Source organism: Dryobates pubescens, chromosome 5 (assembly GCF_014839835.1).
Source record: "Dryobates pubescens isolate bDryPub1 chromosome 5, bDryPub1.pri, whole genome shotgun sequence".
Taxonomy (NCBI): Eukaryota; Metazoa; Chordata; class Aves; order Piciformes; family Picidae; genus Dryobates; species Dryobates pubescens.
The window spans coordinates 33,937,266-33,950,236 of NC_071616.1; positions in this window are offsets into that span (position 1 = coordinate 33,937,266).

Below are 12,971 nucleotides of genomic sequence, written 5' to 3' on the forward strand. Positions count from 1 at the left end.
GAGGTCTCTTCCAACCTTAGTGATACTGTGATACTGTGTCTACCCATTGAGAGTTAAAAAACCCTTCAAACTCCTTTAATCTCTCAAACTGATAATTCTGAACATCAGTCAAATTATTCCCTAAGCACTTTTCCTATTGAACCTGAAGAAAGAAATTCAGTAAAAATTACAAAAATCCAAACTATGCAAATGATTTCTAAGTCACATGAGGATATGCTGTTGCTGTTCTGGTGGTAGCTGCTGTGGTGATGGTGACTTGTACTAGATGAGGGCTCCTCTTTTGTTAGGTGCTGCACAAACACTGGGTTAAATAGTGAAGAGAAATTAGGCTTTAAGATCTCTGTTGTGAAAAAAAAGGTAGGAGAATTGAATTGAATTGAATTGAATTGAATTGACCAGGTTGGAAGAGACCTTTGAGATCATCGAGTCCAGCCTGTCACCCAACACCATCTAATCAATTAAACCATGACAACAAGTGCCCCATCCAGTCTCTTCTTAAACACCTCCAGTGATGGTGACTCCACCACCTCCCTGGGCAGCCCATTCCAATAGCAAATCACTCTTTCTGTGAAGATTTCTTCCCAACACCCAGCCTAAATCTCCCCTGGTGCAGCTTGAGACTGTGTCCTCTTGTTCTGTGGCAACCAAAGAATAGGTTGGGTTGGAAGGGACCTTTAAAGGTCATCTACTCCAACCCACCTTTAGTCAGCATGGACTTATGCAACTAAAGCAGGTTGCTCTGAGCTCTGTCCAACCTGACCTGGAATTTTTTAGGGAGGTCGATGATACAGATACGGTAGCCAAAGCTACTGTACATACTATGAATCCATAACCCACTGAATCTACATGTAAATGTTGAAAAGCATTGAGAATTCCTTCCTTCAGTTCTGCTGGTGAGGGAAGAAGTTATAGCAAAGATCTTAGCAGTGATTTAAAAAAATTAAATCCAGTAGTTCATTAAAACTAATTTTCCATTTTTACAGGTGGGAAAACTTAGATAAATGGATAGCAAGGCCACAAAAAGAAATAAGTAAAATATATAGAATAAAGCCTGTCAAGGCTAGGATTAGACTTTGTCTTGACTCCCAGTTCCTTGCAGTAACTAGATCACACTGCATCCTTCACCACCAGTCACTGTATGTTCTAATCATTCATTCTGTGACTGATTGATGTTGGGGAAATGAATGAACAGCATAGATTATCTTGAGTCAGTAGATGTGGCGACAGTCAGTCTACCGAGTTCCCTCTCCCCTGAAAGTCTGCTCTTCCTAACTCTCAGATAAACTGGAAGACTTGCTGTAAACATGATCATTATGTGCTTTTCCATGTTTAAATGGTAAAAGTGAAAACCTTAGAGTGTATGATCAATGTTTGGCTTGCCTGCCCTTTGTAGAAGCCTGAGTAGTCAAAGAAAAGCACTGTACAAGAAAGCAGACATTGCCTATGGATGGCAATTACAAATATTTATAATTTTTTTGGAGTTCAGTGGCTCTGTTCTTTTAGAGCAGATGGTGTCAGCTGCAGGTTTTTTAACCAACACTGTTCTCTTCTTTGTCTCTAAACCCCATTCATTTTATACTTAATGTTTCAGCCACTTTTGCCAGGAAGGGCTTTTAGTTTTTTATTCCTCACAATGGGACAATGAATGGTGTTGAAAGGTATTGTAACTGGCATAGCCTGCAGGCACTGTGAAGCTGGGTAGAATACTTCAGCTCTTTCTCACTGTTTAATTTTGGCTTGCAGTCACACTGACTTAAAAACAAATCAAAATGGAAAAAACCCAACCCACCAAAATATTCCAGCTTGATTTTTATCATAAAAGGGCTTCTGTGCCAAGAAGACACCTGGTTGGTTTCGAAGCACTATTTTCCAACATAGGCAGACTTTCTTTTCTTTTCTTTTCTTTTTTTTTTTTTTTCCCTTCATTTTCAAAAGCCATGGCAGAATTTTGAGCTCTGAACATCACATACCTCTTAGCAAACAAAGCCAATATAGAAGGGCTTTTACTAATTGCCCCATCAAAAGATTGCAAGATGCTGACAAGAGAGTACAGTTGTATTAGCCAGCTGAAAATCTGGACTCTTCCTGAGAGGTTATGACTTCATCTTTTCATCAACCTAATCCAGGATCTTAACTTTCTTTGTATTTTCAGTGTGTTTTCAGACTTCTGTCTAGTGGTTATCAGATCTCTCATAGTTTATGACCTTGAACATTTGGTAATGAATTCCTGAACTTGCCAGTTCCAAATGCTACGATTATGACAATGATGCAAGATGTCAGGAGCCAACTGCAAAAGTGAAATTCAGAACTACAAGCATAATCAGAGGCCAAAGAGGCATTTTCAGGCTATCCTAGTTTGTTCAGAAATGAAGCTGTGGCTGTTAGTTGCTGTTAATATTGTATAACTAATGACAATGGACAGAACACCAGAGAGTATGGGGCACACATGGGGTACTTGTGTGATCTTGCAAGAACTCGTTTTAGATTCATATGGCTGAAGTAAAATGGATACCAAAACTGCTGAGAGGTCTATATGGCAGAATGAGACTGAAATAACTGCATCACAGTGTTATGTTCCTGCAAGAATTTCACTGAGTCTGACTGTAGTCTTCTTACCTGGTATTTGCAGTGAACTGTGGGTATACATTATATTTAGAACAGCCCTAGTGGAACATAATTTCTCCAGGCAGTCTCCAAATTTCCAGTCTTGTCTCTGATAACTTTGGTCGAAAAAGAAAGCCCCAGAGTTTCTCCTACCTCAGTGTTGCACAGGAAGCAGCACTAGTGATTTTTGATAAAATTATGTCTCTTGATTTGAAGTACTCCAGAAATAATAAATCTAATCTTTTGAATTTTGAAGAGGTGAAAAAGATGAGTCATTCTCTTTAGCACAAGCCCCTGAGGGTTTATGGATGATGCTTTTGTGTGTGTGTGTGTAAAGCCTCTCTGTCTTGCATGAATCATACTCTGTTGCTTTACTGTTGCCCCTTAGTAGCCCCATGCTAGTCCATTGTGGCTCTACTGGACTCTCTTTTGGTTATTTTTCATATAGTACATATCTGGTCATATCTTGGCCTACCACTGTAGGCCATATGCTGTCAAGAGCCAACACATTGCACTGCCTCTAGGACACAATGAATGCAGAAGACTATACCGTGTATAACTAGCTTGCTGCTTAAGTAAGCTGAAAAGTGAAGACAGATGGCTTCTTTTAATATGAATCACCTGTGTGGGGAAAAAAACCCAACACATTACTGATTAAAAAAAATAATTATAAAATAAAAAGGCATTCACTATTGAGAAAATGACTTGACCACCTGGAGAAGTAGAGGATATGCATCAGGATGAGCTGGATGCTCAGGGAATGAAATTTAAAAGTCTGAATTAGAACAAACTTTGCACTGTTTTCCATTAAGATTATGGTTTCTTACCAGTTTTTATATCTGTTTCAAATGGGGATGTGAAGATGAGAGACCTAGCCACAGCCACAAGGTGATCAGTGCACATTACTTGCCTAGTTTTCCGATTTTGCTGTACTTTTTGAAAATCATTTTGGTTTCCTTCCCTTTCTATGCAATTTTAGGAGATGTTTGCTATTCTGAATTACAAAACAAAGAAAAGAGCACCTGTTCCATTATAAGTGTAATATGCATCTACCCCAGCAGGGCCTCATTCCAGGCTTTGCAAGGCCTAGAACAGTTGTCAAAAACCTTACCATGATGTCTCTGTGCCACTGGAGCAACACAAATTGCGCCAAGCCAAGCCTGATCTCAGACGTTATTCAACAGAATTTGGATTACAGATTTGCATGGTCCGGTGCATACTCTTTGCCCAAAGTGTGGTTCAGAGAGGGTAAAACACCAGATGGTTGTGTTACTATTCAGAGGGACATGAACAGGCTGGAGAAATGGACCTGCAGGAATCTCATGAAATTTGACAGTGGGAAGAGTCAAGTCCTGCACCTGCAGAAGAGTGCCCTGCAAATACCTTGACAGAAAAGGACTGCAAGTTGAACATGAGCCAATAATGTACTCTTGCTGTACAGAAGGCTAATAGCCTCCTGGCCTGCATGAAGGACATCAGTTCCAGCAGGCCAACAGAAGGGATTTTTGCCTTTACTCAGTACTGCTGAGGCCCTCTCCAGAACGCGTCGTCCACCACAGGGCTTCACAGTACAAGAGGAGTATGGACGTGCTGGAGCAAGTCCAGCAAGGACCATGAAGCTCATTAAGTGACTGAAGCATCTCTCACCTAAGCGCAGACTGAAGGAGCTGAAACTGTTAAGCATGTAGAGAGAAGTCTTGTGACAGGGAGTGAGTGTTGGTTTTTGTCACCCCTATTTGTGTGTTAAATACCTGGTGTCATGGAGTGAAGAATGTGAAGCCAGACTCTTCTAGTGTTGCCCAGTGACAAGACATAAACTGAAAAGCAGGAAAGCTCATTTTATCAGAAGAAAAAAAAAATGTTTATGGAAAGTGGTCAAATACTGGAACAGCTTGCCAGGAGACGTTGCCGAGTCTGTATTATGGAGATATTACAAATCTGACAGGATTAGGCCCTGAGCAACCTGCTGTAGCTGACATGGCTTTGAGCAAAATGCTTGGACTAAATGATTTCTGCAGGTCCCTTTAAAACTCCACTGCTCTGTGATTCTGTGTAGCTGTCTAGAAAACAGTGGGGAAAACTAGCTGCCGTCTTTTGCATTCGTCAACAAAACTAAGGTCTGTGAAGTGACCTTCAAAGAAGAAAATGCAGAGGTTAACAGTCTAGAAATTGTTAGTTTGTCAAATCTTCTGCCTGGGAGAAGTGGCAGAAATCACATGCCTTGAAACTTCTACCAGTTGAGACAATCCCCTCAGAGTAATTGTCAAGAACAAGCCTATTTTGGCATAGAGCTGGACTGCACAGGTCTCTGCCTGTGCAGGCAAACTTCTGTGTTTCAGGTATTGCAACACAAAGGGACACATGTTACCAAAGCAGTGGTATGTGGTTGCATTTCTACATGACAGTGCCTTAACATTGCAGTTTAAAGGTACTTGCAAAAAAAAAAAAAAAAAAAAAAAAGAGTTGTCATTATCAAGGGCAGGTGACTTGCTTTGTACTGTTCTTACCCAGAAGAGTTTGAAGTGGTCCTCTTATATTCTAGATCATGTGAGGCATTTAACATGTATAATACAAGTGAGCCATAGGAAAGTAAAATGTGTGAAGTCAGGCTTGCTAGTCTAGTTACTCTCTTCCAGATGCCTGGAATGCTTATCCATTCCTTCTATCTTTTACCTATCTACAGGGCCTGAAATTGAAGGTTTTATTGCTTTTGTTGCTGCCCATACCTTCAACAATACCTAAAACTTCCAGAAAATTTGACCAGCAATGTCTTCCCATCCTACTGTGCAAGTTTATTCTGCTGTTGCAGGAGAAAAAACAAAACACATCCAATTTTAGCAACAAAGGAATACTTCTGCTTACCTGTTTGCAGCATAAAGAATTACTTTTTACCTCATGCCCCTTCATTAATTTTTAATTAGCTCCTACTCAATTGCCTAACTCACTTCACTCCAATTACTTAATGTGATAAGATCCAATACCCTAATACACCTATTAATACAAATGAGGGGAATCAACTTTGTTGCACACCTGTTCTCAGTAATCTGTGCAAATACTAGTGGATTATCATAGCCTCTCAGAAATTACATCCACAGCAGCATCCTGTTACTTCTTTTGCTGGCTGATAGAAGCTCATGTTATCATATTGCACAGGATGCTTTGGAAAATACAGGTGCTGTGACTGTGAACGATGGCTGAACTCCATACATCTTGAAGAGATGGCTCTCAGTTGCCTGTGACCCCACCATATCTGTCTGAATGTATACCCTGAAGTGCTGTAATAGAAAAGATCTCAGAAATACCAATGTATGAAGTACCACTAAGGCTCAAAGGGCAAAATCGCAAGAGGCAAAGCAGACATGGACTTTAGCATGATGGTTGTGAGATGATCCCCTGCCCAAGGAGCAATTCCACCGAGGTCTGCTCTGGCTCACTCCAGGTCATCCGTGATGGAGGGGATCTACAGCCAGATGCCAGCTGTTTTTAGCAGGAGAGGTGCTAAACTTGCAACATACTTGACCTGCATCAGAGGGTGTGAAAAAGAAATATGCAAATGATCTTTTAGTGAAAAATGTTAAACGTGACTGCTTAATAGATGCAACCTCTTCACAAAAGTATTATGCAGATTGATTCTTTCTCTCCACTTCATGTTAAAAACATAACTGCAACACTTGTATTTTCATTTAGTGCTGATGTGAGCTAGTCATTGCCTACACTGCAACAAAGGAATGGTGAGGCATGGAAGTCAACAAGTCCACTGCAGGTTGTGTATTGGAAAAAAAGGAATTCATATATCCCAATAGGACCAGAAAGTAGAAGAATATCTTCCATTTTGCCCCATTCTCAGACCCTTTCTCTTGTAAATACCTTTGGATTTTTCTTTTTTTTCTTTTTTTTTTTTGAAGCACAGCCTAAGCTTCAGTTCTTAAAAAATACTGGGTTACTGCTCAAGCCCAAAGCCCTGACATTTTGCATGTACTGGAATAGGAACTGAAATCCTGAATAGTAGATTCTTATTCAGGCTGTGGTCACATGAAAGCTACCCCTAAATGTCTGTGCAAACTATTTCATCAAACACTTTCACCCAGTCTTGCCCAAACTGGGCATCAAAAATCAATCCAAAATTCTGATTATTTTTGGTATACTATTCCTCAGTTTTCTGTGAGTTTACACCTTTAATTTATACTTTCCTCTTTTCTCCTCTACCTCCTCCTCCAAAGGAGAAAATAACATGTCCAAGTGGCACACATCCCTAACTTTCTATAGACGAGTTTATAAGGTCTTAAATGCCATCAGCATTCCTTGTTCATTCTCATAAAATCTGCTTACCTGAAATAAGAGCTTCGCTGCTCTTGCACATTAAAGTGTGCAGGGCCACAGTAGTGGGACCAGTCATTTTTAACATCTTACTCAATAGTCTGGATGATGAACATGATGCTGAACATGAGCCAGCAGTCTGCTCAGGTGGCCAGATGGCCAATGGCATCCTGGCCTGTAACAGAAATACTGTGCCTTGGAGGACTAGGGAAGAGATTTTACCCCTCTATAAGTGAGGCTGCATCTTGAGTACTGTGTTCAGTTTTTGGGCCCCTCACTACAAGAAGAACACTGAGTTGCTGGAGCATGTCCAAAGAAGGGCAACAAAGCTGATGAAGAGTCTGGAGAGCAAATCTTACGAGGAGCACCTGAGAGAACTGGAATTGTTTAGCCTGGAGGCAAGGAGGCTCAGGGAAGACCTTACTGCTCTCTACAGCTACCTGAAAGGAGGTTGTAAAGAGGTGGGGTTAGTCTGTTCAGTAGCAAGTGATAGAGCAAGAGGAAATGGACTAAAGTTGCACCAAGGGAAGTTTAGATTGGATATTAGGAAGAATTTCTTTACTGAAAGGGTTATCAGGCATTGGAATAGGCTGCCCTGGGAAGTGGTGGAGTTACCATCCCTGGACATATTTGAGTCATGTAGGTATAATGCTTTGGGATATGGTTCAGTAAAGGACCAGTCAGTATAAGGCTAATGACCTGACTTGATGATCCTAAAGGTCTCGTCCAATCTAGGCAATTCTGTGATACAGAATGCCTGCTGTTGGACTTGATGATCCTTGGGGTCTCTTCCAACCTTAGTTATACTGTGATACTTAGTTATACTGTGTAGGTACAGTATGCTGCCAGAGATCTGTGTATCACCAGTGACTTTTGAAAGCACAATATCTCTAAATCCCCAAAAGGATGCTTTATATAAATTTCCTTGAAATATCTTTGGAACAGATTGCTTAAAATGGTTAGGAAGACTGATTGAGTTCAATGTCCAGAAGGATACTTTTAGGTAGAAGTAGCAATGGTTGGCTGGGCTTTCTGTAGCACTGCATGGATCAATTAGGTACAAAATTGTTTGTGTACTAGAGAAATTGCCTTTGAGAGCTTAATACTGTATAGTTTAAAATTTAGTACGCCTGAAAAAAGAAAAGCAAAACTGAGATGCATTCAGAGTCCACACAGATCTGTTATGAAAGGGAAAACTGAGAAGGATGGAAAGTCATAGGGGAAAGAGACTGAAAATTTGGACATCAGGTGGTATGGCATGTTGTGGGAAGAACCTGAAGCTTGCTTAGCCTGACATTTTGCCCAGTACGATGGCAAGAATGGCAGCTGCTATGCAACAATCACTCTGCAGGAGTGGTTCCTAGCAATGTGTAAAAAGCCAAGTCAAACAAGGCTGTGATAGTCAGTTGGTGCAGTGTACTGACCTTTACTGGTAACCTCCTTCTTACATGAAACAAAAGGGAGGTCTCCAATAGGAAGTGCACCATTTGTCTTGAAGACAGGTGTTAGTAATGCTGAGAACAAAACCTGTTCTTAGAAAGGTGTGGTTTCACATACACAGAAAAAAGGCCCTTCTTTGTTCTATAGCTACTAGTACCACAGATGATGTGAAACAGAACAATTCAGGAAAGACAAACACTTTCTGAGCAAGCACATTAACATTGTTGAGGAACTCATCCTGGTGAAGTCAGCAGGACTTTTTGCCTGATTTGTTGAAGGGTTGAAATCTCTGGAAAGAAATGAAAAAGGAAAAAAAGTTGTGACGTATAATCTGGGATTTGCTATTACACCTTTCACTTCCTCAAGTAGCTTCAGTGGGTTTGGTTAAGCTTTATTTTGCCCTAAACCTAAATTGCAGTTTTAGTTTCTTAATTTTCAAACATAAAGGTATTTAGGGCTAGATCTTTCTCTTGTTGAGGTAAGGACCAACATTTCACACTTATTTTGAGGGTCCATTAATCTTTTCAAGACCTTTTTAATTAAAATGAATTATTTAGTATTTGTACAGCACTCTGAAAGAACACAGAGCTACGTAAGTGCTAAGTGTTATTAGACAACTCATTGTTATCTTTTATATTTCCCATAAAACTAGCTATGACTTAGCTACTGTTAAGCTCCTTAGTTCTCAGGGAAAATTAACATTAGAAAATGCTTTGACTTTCTAAAAGTCAAATTACTACTGCTGCAATGATGACATTGTACAAGCACTAACTGAACAAGTACCAATTGTAGCTATATTTTAAGAAGCTGTATACTTACGACTTGCCATGCATCTCCAAGGAGGACCCAGGGAACTGCAGACCTTGGTACCAGGAATTGTCATGGAGCAGATAGTCTTGAGCATCATTATGCAGCATGTGCAGGGCAACCAGATGATTTGGCCTCGTCAGCATGAAGGGCATGTCCTGCTTGACAAACTTGGTCTTCTACAGCAAAGTGACTCACTTAGTGGATGAGGGAAAGGATGTGGATGTTGTTTATCTGGACTTCAGTAAAGACTTTGAGACTGTCTCCCACAGCATCATCCTGGAGAAACTGGCTGCTCATGGCTTGGGTGGATAGATGTTTTGCTGCATTCAAAACTGGCTGGCTGACTAAGCCAAGAGAGTGGTGGTGAATGGAGTTAAATACAGTTGGTGGCCAGTGGTGTTCCCCAAGGCTCAATACTGGGGTCAATTATCTTTAGTATCTTTATAACTCATCTGGATTAGAGAACTGATTGCACCCTCAGTATTTTTGTAGATGACAATAAATTGGGTGGGAGTGTTGATCTGCTTCAGGGTAGAAAGGCTCAACAGAAGGATCTGAACGGGCTGGATCAATAAGCTGAGGCCAATTGTATGAGATTCAACAAACCAAGTGCTGAGTCCTGTGCTTACATCACAACAACCCCATGCAATGGTACAGGGGTGAGGAAGAGTGGATGGAAAGTTGCCTAGCAGAGAAGGACATGGTGATGCAGGTTGACAGATGGATGAACGTGAACTAGTAGTGTGCCAGGTGTCTGAAAAGGCCAACATCATCTTGGTCTGTATCAGGAATAGTGTGGCCAGCAGGAATAGGGAGGTGATTGTTCCCTGAACTTGGCCCTGTGAGGCTGCACCTCAAATACTGTGTTCACATTTGGACCCCTCATTACAAGAAAAACGTTGATTTGCTAGAGCATGTCCAAAGAAGAGCAACAAGCTGGTGAAGGGTCTAGAGAATGTTTTATGAGGAGCACCTGAGGGAACTGGGATTATTTAGTCTAGAGAAGTCTGAGGGGAGACCTCGCTGATCTCCACAATTTCATGAAAGGAGTTTGTGAAGAGGTGGGGGTCAGTCACTTGTCCCTGGTATTCAGTGATAGAAAGAGGAAATGGCCTGAAATTGCACCAGGGGAGGTTTAGATTGGATGTTAGGAAAGATTTCTTTACTGAAAGGTTAGTCTGGCATTGGAAAAGGCTGCTCATGGAGGTGTTTCAGTCACTATCCCTGGAGGGAGTTAAAAAATGTGTATATATGGCACTTAGAGACATAGTTTAATGGCCATGGTGGTGTTAGGTCAACGTTTGGACTTGATGATCTTTGATGTGTTTTCCAGTCAGAACAAGTCTATGATATTTCAGTTTGCAAGCATGGACATAAAAGCTATTTTCAATTGCTCTGTTCTTTTTGTAGTCACCAATATTGATGTATACCATGCAGGTGAAGCAGTACACCTTTGGAAAATGATAATAACATACCTAACTTGTACTGCTGACAATGACCACAAGAGGTACAGGCCATGGAAAGTCAAAAGTGGAAAACTCTTCCTACAAGGCACTTACATTATGCCTCTGCTTCATCTAGTGCTGTCTTAAGAAATTGGTTTCTGTAGAAGAGCAAAATGCCAGCTTTATGGGAAAATTCATGCTTTGCAAGTTTCTATGTTGGCCTAAATCTTTCTTAAAGATAGGTGTGTACATGGGTAGGTTTTGATTGGGGTTTTCTGGGAAGAGGTACTTTAACTTCTTTCTCCTTGTCCTTGGTTTGGCTGGGATGAACCTAATTTTCATAAGGAGCCAGAAGAGCCTAACTGAGCTAGCCAAGGGAATATTGGGTACCATGTGACACATGCTCAGCAGGGGGGGTTGGCTGGGGAGGAGGAGGGATCTCAGTTTGGGAATGGGCTGAGTGCTGGGTTATGAGTGGTGAGCAACTGCATAGTTCATCACTCAGTCTATACATTCTTTTGTTAGTCTTATTGTTATTATTACTCCTTCTCTCTTTGTGTTGCCCTATTAAACCATCTTTATCTCAATGCCTGAGATTTTAATTTTATTTCTGATTCTCCTCCCTGTCCCACTGCAGGAGGGGGGTGGTCATAAGTGAGAAGCTGCATGGTGCTTAGTTTCCAGCTTTTTTAAATGCAGTGAATTGCTTGCTGACTAGGGAGGGGAGAGGGTTTTTGAATCCTAAGCTACTGTTCTGTCTAAAACACATTTTCACCATCACTAGAATTCTTCTGATACAAAGGGGATTGTATTTATCTTTCTCAATCACTACACTTTCAAATTCCTGTTCAAATATTGTTAGGAGAAAATGAAGGCTAATGTTCTTGGGTACATGCTTGCTGCAGTGACTGAAATGGTCTATCATGCTGAACCTCCAAACAAGCAGCTTTCATTATCTGTAATGACTTTATCTTTCTCAAGAGGAGGCTAGCTGCTTGAAAATGTTTCTTCTTTAGGTTAGGAAGGTGATAAAACAGACCTCACAGCAGATATTTAGGCAGCTATAAACAGCAAAATATACTCAGAGCAAATGAAGCGGCGAGGGGCTAAAAACCAAAAGCCTATACCTGTGGTACATTTCTTTTTGCAATGAAGTTGCCTGTTTCTTGAAATTCCTCATTTTATAAGTTGCTTTTCTGGACTACTCTGACATTAAATCATCCAGATCATCACTACTTTAGCCTCTGTCGCTGACCAATATTGGTTGTGGCAGCATCAAGTTAAGAAAGGCCTGAGAATCAAACCACCTATTTTCTGTTTATTTCTGACTGGAATGATTCTTCGTCTTGACAGAAAGGATAGAGAGCTTTATTGAAATTAACAAAAAAAAGACAGGACCCTGAATTCAAGTCCTGACTTGTGACTGTGAAATTGCTCTGGGAATCCACTCCTTTCTCCACTTCTTTCCTTCAATCTTTTCTATTTGAATTGAAGCCATTCAAGGCAGGGATTATCTATAATACATACTAGCATAATGCTTCGCATAGTTGATTATTTAACCTAAACATCACATTTACTACTGTAATACACCATAAATGACCATGAATCACAGCCCTAACATGCGGAGCTCTGGGAGGAGGTGGATGGAACAAGCTATGGGATTGTGCAAGTGTCACATAATTCTGACCACCTAGAAAGTGAATGAACACACTTTTGTAAGGCTTTGTAGGCCTAAATGCATTCTAAACAAAACAGGGTAATGGGATTACAATGAATTTTTAAAAAAGCCAAGAAACAAAACAACACCCCAAAGTGAGAATGGAGAAGTGAAACTTCACTAGAATCAAACCAGAAGTTTCAGTGAAGCTGCACTCTGAGCAAGCCTGAAGTCTGTGCCAGCAGAGTAGTAGACAAATATTCTTATTTCTTATCGTACGCAGTTCTTGAGTACTATCTACTGGTCATGTTATTGAGTTAATATCTTGTCTAGCAACCCTATTATGTGGAAATATATCTAAGAACTGTGAGAAGTGCTATTTTCCATGTAAGAAAAAATATTGTTGAAAAGAGTAGGGTATTTTTTTGGAGAGATGATTGACTTACAAATTTTTTTTTGCTCCATTTTGTGTGTCGCCACAGGTCTGGAAAATACACACATGGGGAGAAAAAAAACACATCAATTTATTAATATTTAACTTTCCACTACAGGAAGCACAGTGGATGCTTCTTACATTACCATTTAGATTGTTTTAGGATGATAGAATTAACTTTTCCTAATGAAGCAAGGAAAATGTTCTGTATGGACAATTTTTCAAACTGAAGGAAATTGAGGGGAAAAAAAAAATAAAAGAAAAA